Source organism: Oryctolagus cuniculus, chromosome 9 (genome assembly GCF_051225735.1).
Source record: "Oryctolagus cuniculus isolate XC-2025 breed Fujian yellow rabbit chromosome 9, ASM5122573v1, whole genome shotgun sequence".
In the NCBI taxonomy this organism is placed as follows: domain Eukaryota; kingdom Metazoa; phylum Chordata; class Mammalia; order Lagomorpha; family Leporidae; genus Oryctolagus; species Oryctolagus cuniculus.
This window is the reverse complement of record NC_142875.1, coordinates 70,091,856-70,103,804: the sequence shown is the minus strand read 5'-3', so window position 1 is coordinate 70,103,804 and position 11,949 is coordinate 70,091,856. Positions and strand designations below refer to the sequence as shown.

At 43.2% G+C, this 11,949-nt stretch overlaps 1 pseudogene; it reads left to right on the top strand.

Annotated features, from left to right (window-relative positions):
* The first annotated feature begins 574 nt into the window (after positions 1-574).
* The window catches only part of LOC149124601 (heterogeneous nuclear ribonucleoprotein A1-like), a 36,585-nt pseudogene continuing 25,210 nt past the window's right edge, over positions 575-11,949 (top strand).

Sequence of the window (11,949 nt, the reverse complement as noted above, 5' to 3'; positions counted from 1 at the left end):
AACAGTTCACCAAACAGGATTCCTATCCTGAAGTGTGCTTGTATGAGCATGGAGAAGGTGATAAGGGGATGCACTCCTCCCAGGAACACTCCGGGGACACTGGCTTTCTTAGGAGGATAGAACTGGAAGGAATGCCAAGGGAGGTTCTTCACTTTATCCTAAGGCAACAACTGGACCACCTTCTCCTCAAGCAAGCTTTCTGTTTTAAGTCCCAGAAAATTGGAGGAAAATCAAGTCTTGGTGAAAGAAATAGAAGCATTTTCACTGTCTCTTCAGCATACAATAATCTGATTTGGTGGATCTGGACCCACATGAAAAGTCACTTAAAAAAGTGTTCATTGTCACAGATGTATAACCCTAAATCCCCACCTGCTGTGGGGAGGGTAAACAGCCCTCTGTTGACAGAAACCATGGGGGTGGGAAGAAAGAAATCATACAATGGAGATGCTGGGGGCCTTAATAAAATTATATCAGAAAGAAGATGAAGTCAGGCAGAATTAAATGAGAAGCCAGATTGTAAGTCATCTATGGCTACTTGGTAGTGCATCTAATCTTCAGTCAAGCAGTAGAAGGGATGCTCTCGGTGGGGTGCTCCAGGCTCCCCATAATTGCAGATGATAGTGACTTGGAAGAACCTCAGAGAACAAAGTCTGACAATCAGGACAAATATGCAACTGCAGAGACCACTATTTTGTCCCTTAAGGGATGCATCAAGGTCACCTTCAGGTTTCCTGAGAAGCAAAAGGTATAAAAATTATAACGCTAGGGTCAAAGTTAATTTATTTTTCACAGATACTATTAAACACCAAAAGTCACTCAGGAAGTGTTCTACATGCAGATATATGGCAGTGAACAAGACGAAGTTCTTGCCTTCAAGGTGTTCCCAGTAGACTGTGTAATGCTGATGATGAGCAAATAAACAAATAATGTAATGGCAGGTGGAAACAGATGTTATGGAGGCATAGCATTGGGCTAAAGGAATAATGGTGGACTGGTATTATTTTTATTTTTAAAGAAGTGGCCAGATGGATGCTCTAAAGAGCTGACCTAAAATGGAATCATGAATGAATTGAGAAAACAAGTCAGGTGAAGATTTAGGGGGAGTATTGAAGGCAGAGGGAACAGTAAGCACGAAGTCCTCAATGGAGTCAAGTTGGGTGTAGGAAGAATATCAAGAAGTCTGGTGTGGCAAAAGTAGATGAGTAAGGGATAGCTACAGGAATTATGAGGGCTTATAGGCCAGATTTTATTCTGGACAGCTTTTATAGAACAGTGACTTGATGTGACTTACATTTTTAAAAGATCATTCTTGTTGCAGTGTGAAGGGTGAATTGTAAAGGAATAAATATGAAAGCAGGCAGTGGGGGGGGAGCTTCCTGCCTCCTTCAAATCAAGAGATGATGGTGGCTTAGATTAGATTGCAGCTGATGAGAATGGTAAGGAATTACCAGATTCAGCATGTATGCTTCCCCTTGCCTACTGTCTCATACTCTCATCCATTACCTTCATTCTTCTTGTCCTTCTACATCATCACTTTCTGACATTTATTTACTTATTTACTGAATTCACAATCAGGTACTCTCCAGTGGAATATATTTTCCATACAAGCAGTAGTCTTTGGTTCTTGTACTTATTTTATTTACTACAATGCACAGACTAGTATCTGACATACAGTAAGTGTTCAGTAAAAATTTGCTGAGTAAATTAATTGTTAAGCTGTAGACTACCAGGACATACTTTGACAGTAGAACCAATACAACCTGCTAGTAGATTACATTTGGGATGGGAGAAAAAAGGAACAGAGATGAATTATAGGTTTTTAGCCAGAGCAATTGGCTGTAATGTACTAAGAGAGAAAGAAGTAAGTTTGAGGGGCAGGAATCAAGAGCTTGAGTTTGGAAAGATTAGGTTTGCATGTGGTTCTCAGAGATTCAAGTATAGAGACTGAGTCAACAGAAATACACCAGCATGGAGCTTAATAGGGAGGCCTTGACTAGAGACATAAATTTGTAGAGTTTTTAGCCTTACAGTGTTTATGAAGAGATGAAACTGGAAGGTGGATTGCAAGAAGGGAAGAGAATTCTTGAGGAAATCAGATTTTAGAGACAGAGAAATGGAGAAAGAGCTGGTAATGCAGACCAAGAAGGATGGGAAAGTGAACTAGGAGGGACAATGGGACAACGTAAAATTCCACAAGACAAGAGAAGGAGTGTCAAGGAGGGAGTGTGACCAGTGGTTGCTAAGAGGTCTCCTAAGACCAACAAGAAGAGACAATGATTTGATTTGAATACGTGAAGATTCTTGGTAACCTGGATATGCACAGTGATTAGTGTCCCAGGTCTATCAGAACTAAGTAGCACCAACTGGAATGACTTAAAACAGCAGAAACTCCTTCTTTCATAGCATTGCACAAAGTCCAAAATCAAGATATAGCAGGCCCATGCTCTCTGTGAAGAATCTAGGGAAGAGTCTCTGTCTTCTCTTCTTATAAGGACACCTGTCATATGGTGTTAAAGGCCCACCCTAAATCAGCATGGCCTCATCCTAACCATTTATATCTGCAACAACTCCATTCTCAAAAAAGGCCTAACACATCTTTTCAGGAACATAGTTCAACCCATACAGCAGTTTCAGGGGACTAGTGGGTGAAGGCAGAAGGCGAGATGAAGACAGACAAGATGTCTCTTGATAATTTGGCTACCAAGGCAATGGAGTAGGGGTGGTTATTAGTAGGGATACATACAATGTCTGAGAGTTTTTATTTTCTGTTTATAATATATAAGATATTTTACCAGGATTGGATACTGGTGGGAATTTAGCATAATGGGAGAAATTACAATGCAAAGAAAAATCGGGTGAAATGTAATCTAGGGCACACGTGGAATTGTTGAGATATAGGAGCAGGTGCAGTTCATCCATTGGTATCAGGAAGGGAGGCAGGGAACTGACACAGGGAAGTTGCTAGATGTCTTCAAAGGAGATGAGATAATTTTCTCTTGCTTGTTCTGTTTTGTTCTATTTTGTTCTATTTTCAGAATGCAAGGGATGTCAGAGATTTGAATAGACAGAAGAAGGATGATGGCGTCATCCAGAGAGTAGGAGGGAGAGTGACCAGGAATTGACAAGTGAGGTTATTTTTTGAGTGTTCTTCGAGAAGGAAAAAGAGGTCCAAGAATGAAAAGAGACTGAGAATGGAAATATTGCAGAGGCTAAAAACCAAAGAGATATCTATTTATGTGAAGATGGGGAAATGGGGGGCAGAGGAAAAGGAAGTACATGAGGCACATGGGTGGGAGGCACGTAGGAGAGGACACAGCTCCTCTCCCCTGCCCTTCTTTCCATTCCCTCCATTGTAGTTGGATGTATCAAAGTCCTAGTCATCACTCAAGGTCAGGACTGCAAGAAAAAAATGAAGACTGAAGACACAAGTGCCTATGCAGCTCAAATAAACAAAGGGGCTTTGCTCCAATGCGTCAAATGGTTGAGTCACAAGATTGACCCAGTTCTCCTAAGATGGTTCCCTGCAACCTTCTTCCTTAAGATCCTTGAAGAGAAGTCTAAAGAAGTTCAAGTTTCCAGTAAGGTACATATTATTTGATATGTGTGGGGTTTTTAAAACACTTCTCTCTTAACAAATATATGTTGAGCATTAAGGATACAATAGGGATTGAAACAGAAGTGGTCTTTCTGCCTTCATGGAAGATAAGTCACTAGGGTGGGAGGCAGATCATTGAATAACTACATACATTAAACATGGTAAAAACCACAATGAGAAAGTGAAGACAGCTGCTTGTGAGATTATAGGTACAAGGTACTCATCTCCACTGAGTTCTCCGCAACAAACTGTGGAAACTGCATGGAGACTCGAACTACCAGCACTGCCAGCCAGTGCTGACCTTCCCCCTGCCCCTCAGCTAGGCTTCCACTGTAGGGTCAGCTGCCCAGAACCGCCTTTCCCAGGATCTATGCTTCTATACTTAGGCCAGCTTTGATGTCTGGAACATTCTACACAGAAGTGGGAAGTTGTGACTTTTCAGGATGGAATGCAAGTATGGGGATGACTTCCTCTGCAATTCAGCTGCTCAAGCCTCATCCTTCCTACCTGATACAGTTCAGCTTATCAAGGAAGTTGAGCTCCCTGGAGAAAGCAAGGTCTTCAATCCCAAGTGGTTATTTTATAGAATGCAAGATAATGCTGCTACTCTTCATGTCACACAAGGTTCCTCCTACATATACTAATACCTACCCATACCAACCCCTTCCTCAACACATGCACATCTGTAGCACACACGTACACTGCACACACACACACACATGACCCTTGGACTTCGCAAAAACATGTTTCCAGTTGTTTTAAAGGATTCTTAATAATTTTAAGTTTCCATTTCCATTTTTATTTCTATTATCTTGTAAAATCCTAGAAGGCATAATAAGTGGCAAAATCAAGAGATCTTGATTAAGTCAGGATTCTACAATTGACTGATGTTATGATCTTGGACAAGTTAATCAACTACTTTGAGCTGTATGTTTCTCAGCTTAAAATTAGGAAATTGGTCTAGAATCAATGATCCCCAAACTGTTTTCATAGTGAAACTCTATTTTTTTTTAAAAGAAAAGATTAGAGGGTGGGGTCTCCAACTTAGAGCAGATAACGCCCGAGTGGCCCTTAGGAAACAGAGGCAAGGGCTGCTTGGCTTCTTTCTCCTTTCTGTGTAGCTCTCAGGTGATCTGTACTTGGAAATGCACCTGGAAGACCACTGGCCTGGAAGATATTCCTGTTCCTCTCAGCTTCATAAGCTGTGAACCGAAACGGTGGATTTATATTTACTTATTAAATGGAATCTGACCTCAAAAGGCTCCTCCATCTCACTGAAAGGTGATTTGGAAAGGAAAGAAACTACCCCGGGTCAAAAAGGAAGGTATTCGGGGCTGCTGCTGTGGCACTGTGGGTTAAAGCCCTGGCCTGCAGCACCGGCATTTCATATGGGCACTGTTTCAAGTCCTGGCTGCTCCACTTCCAATCCAGCTCCCAGCTCTCTGCTATCGCCTGAGAAAGCAGTAGAGGATGGCCCAAGTCTTTGGGCCCCTGCACCCATGTGGGAGAACCGGAGGAAGCTCCTGACTCCTGGCTTCAGTTAGGCTCAGCTCCGACCATTGTGGCCATTTGGGGAGTGAACTAGTGGATAGGAACACCTCTCTGTCTCTACTTCTCTTTGTAATTCTTTCAAATACATAAACTAAATCTTTTAAAAATAAAAATAAATACAAAGGAAAGTATTCAAGGAAATGAGTTCTAAATTATTTGGAGGTGGCAGGGGAGAGGGAAATCTAGAATCAGAAAGTGTGATTTGAGGGAACAAAGGGGAAGACACACATTTAGAAAGCAGACACAAAGATAGCAGCCATTACTAATAAATAACAGAGCCAAGTCATGTCACGTTTCTTCTGCCAAAAATGACGTCACTAATGAGCAAAGCTGCAGGTCTTTACTGTGTGTGTGAGCACAAGGCCACACCAAGCTCCAGGGCAGCAGCACACAGACCACGAACACGCAGGAAGGCTGAGGGAGGAAGAACTTACTCTGTCTGCTCTTCTCTCACCCGGTCCCCTCTGAAAGTACAACATGAGACTGGGAATTCAAGATACTCTTAAATAACAGGGAAAATAGGCCGCTGCCTTCTAACCGATTTGAAAACAAGGCAACTTATTCAGAAATATTTTAGGTCCCTGTGTGATGTAATAGTCCTGATAGCTCGCTACATTTATCTCCTAATTAAGACAGATCAAATAATTCGTCATAAAGAACTAAAAACCACAGAAAATCATGATGCTACTTCCAGAAGTGCCAATTTTAGTGATAGTGAGTTAGCAAAATAGTCGATGATGGAAGGTTTCACTTTATAGAGGATTTTGGTTGATAAGTAAAAAAGTACCAGCACAGTCTGTCACAATTTCATAATCCCTAATGAACTAAGAGAGAAACATGCTAATTGATGCTACTGGGCTACAATCAGTACAACCAAAACAGTGGAAAACTTTAAAGGACAAATTGGCTTTTTTAGTAGATAAATTGAAAAGAAAATATAAGAAGAGCTGAAAGTAAAACTTCCAGAGTAAGAAAGAATTAAGAAACATACCACCAGCGCCATGGCTCAGTAGGCTAATCCTCCACCTTGTGGCGCCGGCACATTGGGTTCTAGTCCCGGTCAGGGCGCCAGATTCTGTCCCGGTTGCCCCTCTTCCAGGCCAGCTCTCTGCTGTGGCCAGGGAGTGCAGTGGAGGATGGCCCAAGTGCTTGGGCCCTGCACCCCATGGGAGACCAGGAGAAGCACCTGGCTCCTGCCTTCGGATCAGCGCACTGCACTGGCCGCAGCACGCTGGCTGCGGCGGCCATTGGAGGGTGAACCAACGGCAAAGGAAGACCTTTCTCTCTGTCTCTCTCTCTCACTGTCCACTTTGCCTGTCAAAAAAAAAAAAAAAAGAAAAAAAAAAGAAACATACCTGCCAGTCACAAAATTGTTGCTGATATTTGAATCCTGATTCAAACTCGCCAAACTTTAAAAAATACGTTGATGAGCCCATTGGAAATATGAAGACTGAGTTCTCTGATCAGCAGAAAAAGGCTTAATCAGCAGAAAATAATCAGCAAACATGGGTGCCTAGTTCTGAGTTTGTCTTTTTGGGAGGGTGTTGGACCTTCTGCTGTCTAGGAAGGGAAGTGTGGCTCTGTGTGGAGGTCCTCCTACCCATGGACACCAGCACACGTGGCAGTCATCCTTTGTCCCCCTCAGTCACCCCAGAGCTGACGTGGAGCAGGCACTCCGCACCCAGAGGACTCAGGCTGGCCTCCTGGGCCTGTCCTTATTCACTGCGTGACTTAGCACCAGCACTCCAGTTACACGGCTCTCTGTTCCCAGTCTGTAAAATGAGAACAGTTTCTGGTTCTCCACAGCCTAGGCTGCGAACTGAGGCTGGGTGATCAGCAGCAAGTGCTCTGAAACTGACCAACGGGTCTGCAGGTGTCCACGTGTATCTCAGCATCTCCAGAGAGCCTGGCTATGTGCAGAGGTAAACACACTGAGGCATAGAGACTTGAGAAAGGCGCCCCATTTCCTTTTGCTTATGTTTTTGTGGCCGTGGAGTCTCTCTCTGAATCATGACTCCTCAATGTGAGAGAAGTCAGTCTCACTCTGGGGGAATCGATATTTTAGGCTTAGTTGCCAAGTTGCTAAGCTTAGGTCCTAGTTGTTGGGGGGTGGCTAGGAAATGCCAGAGGCCCAACACCAGGAGGCCTTGTGGGTCCTAAACTTAAGAGAAGTTGAGTCTGGGACAGCCCCTCCCAGTAGGAAGAGAGATGTCCCTGATTTTAGCGAACTTGTAGCCCCTCTTTCTAGAAGCATTGGGCTTCTCAGTGGCTGCTACTTTGTTGCCAGACCAGGGTTAGTTACATACTCATTCTACTGGTGTCCACAATTAGGATCTTCTAGGTGATTTATTTAAACCAAGTCCTCCATTCATTCATAACACTGAGTTTTTAGCATGAGAAGAGCCAGAGGGCTCATGGAATTTTCCTAGACTATAATATCACCAAAAGATCATAGTTTTCTGTTCATTTCTTTTTTCTCTAATTCCTTGCCATAATGATGCAAAACAGTATATGGATTCTTCATTTTTTTCTTATCTCTGTATTATTTTGCATACAAAAATCCCTGATGTGGCAATCTGTCCTGCTTGAACAGGTTTCTAAACCTCAGTCTCAGAGAAAGACTGAGATTATGGAATATTTTGCCTCTTAAGACATTAAAAGTCTTGCTGAAAGCTACTCCACTCTTTCCCAGAGCTTTGTATATTAATGGGAGCCTAAGACAGGTGAAAGACAAGGTGTGATTTGTTCACCCTGTTGTGGCTTAGCTAGAAGGCCTGGCTCAGGGATTCCACGAACAAAAGACTCCTAACTCAAAGTGACTTTTTGACTTTTCTTAAACTGAGAAGCAGCTGGAAGCCTCACTAACTAAACACGAATTTATTTATTTATTTAATTTAATTTTATTTTTGACAGATAGAGTTAGACAGTGAGAGAGACAGAGAGAAAGGTCTTCCTTCCGTTGGTTCACCCCCCAAATGGCCGCTATGGCTGGAGCTGCGCCGATCCGAAGCCAGGAGCCAGGAGCCAAGCACTTGGGCCATCCTCCGCTGCCCTTCTGGGCCACAGCAGAGAGCTGGACTGGAAGAGGAGCAACCGGGACTAGAACCGGCGCCCATATGAGATGCTGGCACTGCAGGTGGAGGATTAACCAAGTGAGCCACGGCGCCAGCCCCATTAAACATGAATTTAAGCATAGATGTTCCCAGACCCCCATCACCCACTGGGCTGGACAAGCGCACTGAAGGAGATGACATGCGAATGGCCTGGGAATGAAGGGAAAAAACAAAGTGGGAGGCAGAAGGGGCTCAGTTGGCCCTCTTCCAAGCCCTCGGAACTTTGAGACTTCCTTGCAGTCCTAAGTCTTAGAGAATCAGTTTCCCTTACAGCCCACATATCTTCTTCAGAAATGGGAGAGGAACATTCATTTGTTCTAGTCTCTGCTGGTCATCTCTAAGTATGCCTTTGTAATTAGCAAACTACTAAGTAATCAATCATATGGACACAGCAAGTAGTTGACGATATGCTTGCCTCCTTTAGAAAATACACATGATCTTTCACTTACAGTAGATTTAATATTTTATTAATTAATTTTTTTTTTTTTTTTTTTTTTTTTTGTTTTTGACAGGCAGAGTGGACAGTGAGAGAGAGAGACAGAGAGAAAGGTCTTCCTTTTGCCGTTGGTTCACCCTCCAATGGCCGCCGCGGCCAGCGCGCTGCGGCCGGTGCAGCGCGCTGATCCGATGGCAGGAGCCAGGAGCCAGGTGCTTTTCCTGGTCTCCCATGGGGTGCAGGGCCCAAGCACCTGGGCCATCCTCCACTATTAATTTATTAACTAATTTTATTAATTAATAATATTTTATTGAAAATATCTTATGTCAAAAGGCATCTAACACACCCAATGTGCTGAACATCAGAACTTAGCTTCAGCTGTGTTAAGCATGCTCAGAACATTGACATTAGCCCGAAGATGGGAAAAATCATTCAACACAAAGTTTATTTTATAACATAGGGGTGAGTATCTCATGTCATTTATTGAATATTGTAGCAAAGGTACACACAAGAATGGTTGTATGGGTATGCTTTATCACCATCATAAAGTCAAAAAATCAAAGGTCAAACTATTGTAAATCGAGGACCATTAGTGATTATTTTTGCAACATGAATAATTTTCTCGGAATTCTTTTAAGTCCCTGTTTCCCAACATATCTATCTTTGGGTTTTTAATAGGCAATGGGGACCCATTGTAGGTATTTGACCTAGGAAGTTCATTGGAAATCTGTCTTCATTTAAGTGGCACATTTATTATGTCACACCTTCAAGGTCAAAGGCTCAGAAGTGTAATCTGAGAGTAGAGAGATCTCTGAGCTGGGAATTTGAGCCTTCACACCAAACTAGCAACCCTGAGAGATGTATTCTAAACTCTTCTTCCACTTGCCCATCTGTAAATTGGGAAGGTAATAAGTGTCCTATTGCCTACTCAGAAATGTATGTGCTCTTCCAGCCATTGGTCAAGATGAGCACTCCCATATGAGGGAGGGGAGAGAAGGCATAGAGGGAACTTCTGTAACCTCTGAAAAGGAATGAGAGTAAGTGTGTCAAGGGATGAGAGGAAGTGGTGTAGACACTAGATCTGGCAATGGTAGGAAAGCAAGACCAGTGATGTGCAGGGCGACAAGAGATTTATTAAAATGACGAATCTGCCTTAGCTCTTGCAGTCCTAGTTGGCTGGTGGGGTGAATGCAACCTTATAGAGACCCCAAAACAAAAAGTCTCCCTTCATAAGCTTTGTCTCATGTGGGCCCACCTCCCCTCCCAGAGGTAACTTAACTGCTCTTTGTTTGAGGCTATCTTTCTAGAACATTCTCTTCTAATTACAAAGGCACTTATGTGCATATAAATACCTTAATTAAAAATATAAAACTGTAAGGCAGGAGGTTAGACTTTACAAATAATTACTTTAATAACCTGGAACTGCACTAAACTTTCAGGATACCTTGTATCTCTTTATATCATTTAACTCTGAATTTTTACTAACTCTTTAATTCTAAGAATTCTTAAGTTCATGCTGATGACTACCAACATTTTAATTAGAATTTTACTCAGATTTTTAAATTTTCCAAAGTGAATTCGATTACTTATATTTAATTGCATGATCCATATTCTATAGAGTGTGGTTATATTTTTCTATTTTGCATTTGTGCTAGATATGGGATGTTGGCACTGCAAGTAACAGTTCAACCTGCTGTACCACAATGCAGTTTCCTAAAATATAATTTTTAGTTCTTTAAGAAGTCTACAAAGATGAATGGAAAAAAGTCTATTATATTCAGCATGCAGGATTCTTGGCATGACAGCATCCAACTGGTACAGCAACACATGCCACGTACTAAAATGAATACTTGTGCACAAGTACTTCATGACATGATAAAAATAAAGCTTACTCATTTTTTTTGGACAGGCAGAGTTACATAGTGAGAGAGAGAGAGACAGAGAGAAAGGTCTTCCTTTGCCGTTGGTTCACCCCCAAAATGGTCACCATGGCTGGTGCGCTGCGCCAATCCAAAGCCAGGATCCAGGTGCTTCCTCCTGGTCTCCCATGGGGTGCAGGGCCCAAGCACTTGGGCCATCCTCCACTGCACTCCTGGGCCACAGCAGAGAGCTGGCCTGGAAGAGGAGCAACCGGGACAGAGTCCGGCGCCCCGACCGGAAATAGAACCTAGGGTGCCGGTGCCGCCAGCGGAGGATTAGCCAAGTGAGCCGAACACTCAACAATAATATGACTAGATTTTCTCCATTTTCTTCCAGGGAAAAAAGAGTTCAAATACCAGACTATCTGGTTCAAGGCCAAACCCCTAACTACTCTGGAACTTGATTGGTCCCAGTCCATCTAGTCACTATATCCCTGGTGGCTGCCCCAGCCTTGAACAGATGAGGCCCTGGAAGACTGGTCTGTGGCCAGCCCAGGTGTGCTCAAGGAAACTGTATTTTATGGGAGACTCTGTGTGAAGTCCTCTTTGCACCTCCTCCCTGCACAGAGGGGCATGCAGCCAACGCTGGGGGATGCACCTTCACCACTCTGACAAAAGTGGAAGCTGATATGGAATTACAAGTTATTAAAAGTTGGTTATATAGTCTCAGGAAAAGAAAAAGAAAATTTTTTTTCTGTGATAAAATTTCTGTGAGAACTGGGGCCGGCGCAGTGGCGCACTAGGTTAATCCTCCACCTGCGGTGCTAGCATCCTATATGGGCACTGGGTTCTAGTCCCGGTTGCCCCTCTTCCAGTCCAGCTCTCTGCTGTGGCCCAGGAGGGCTGTGGAGGATGGCCCAAGTGCTTATAAATAAATAAAAATCTTTTTAAAAAATTTCTGTGAGAACCGAAATAACTTGGTTTGTTCCGAGGGAATATAAAGAACTTTCCACCCGCAGCTGTCTGCTGCCATTCCCTACCTTCTCGCCCTCCTCCTGTCCTTGTTGGGACCTCCTCTCCCCTCCCAGGAATCAGGCCCCTAGAAAGCACTTCCAGGGGCATCAGAGCCAGTGGAAACATGCTCTTCCTCAACTCTTACAATTTTCCTCTTAAAACAACAAATCAGAATTTGTCTATTTCCACTCATGACTCCTAAGAACACCGGATCCACTTTTCTACTTCCTCCTCTTTTTATTTCTTTTGTGAAGGGTATAAGAACAGAGTTCCCACCCATATCAGGCCTGTTGGACCCTCTGAGGTGATGGCCAGAGCAATCCCTATACAGTGCACTCTGCCAATATGCTCACATTCTTTCCATTTCAGTGTCATTAAAAG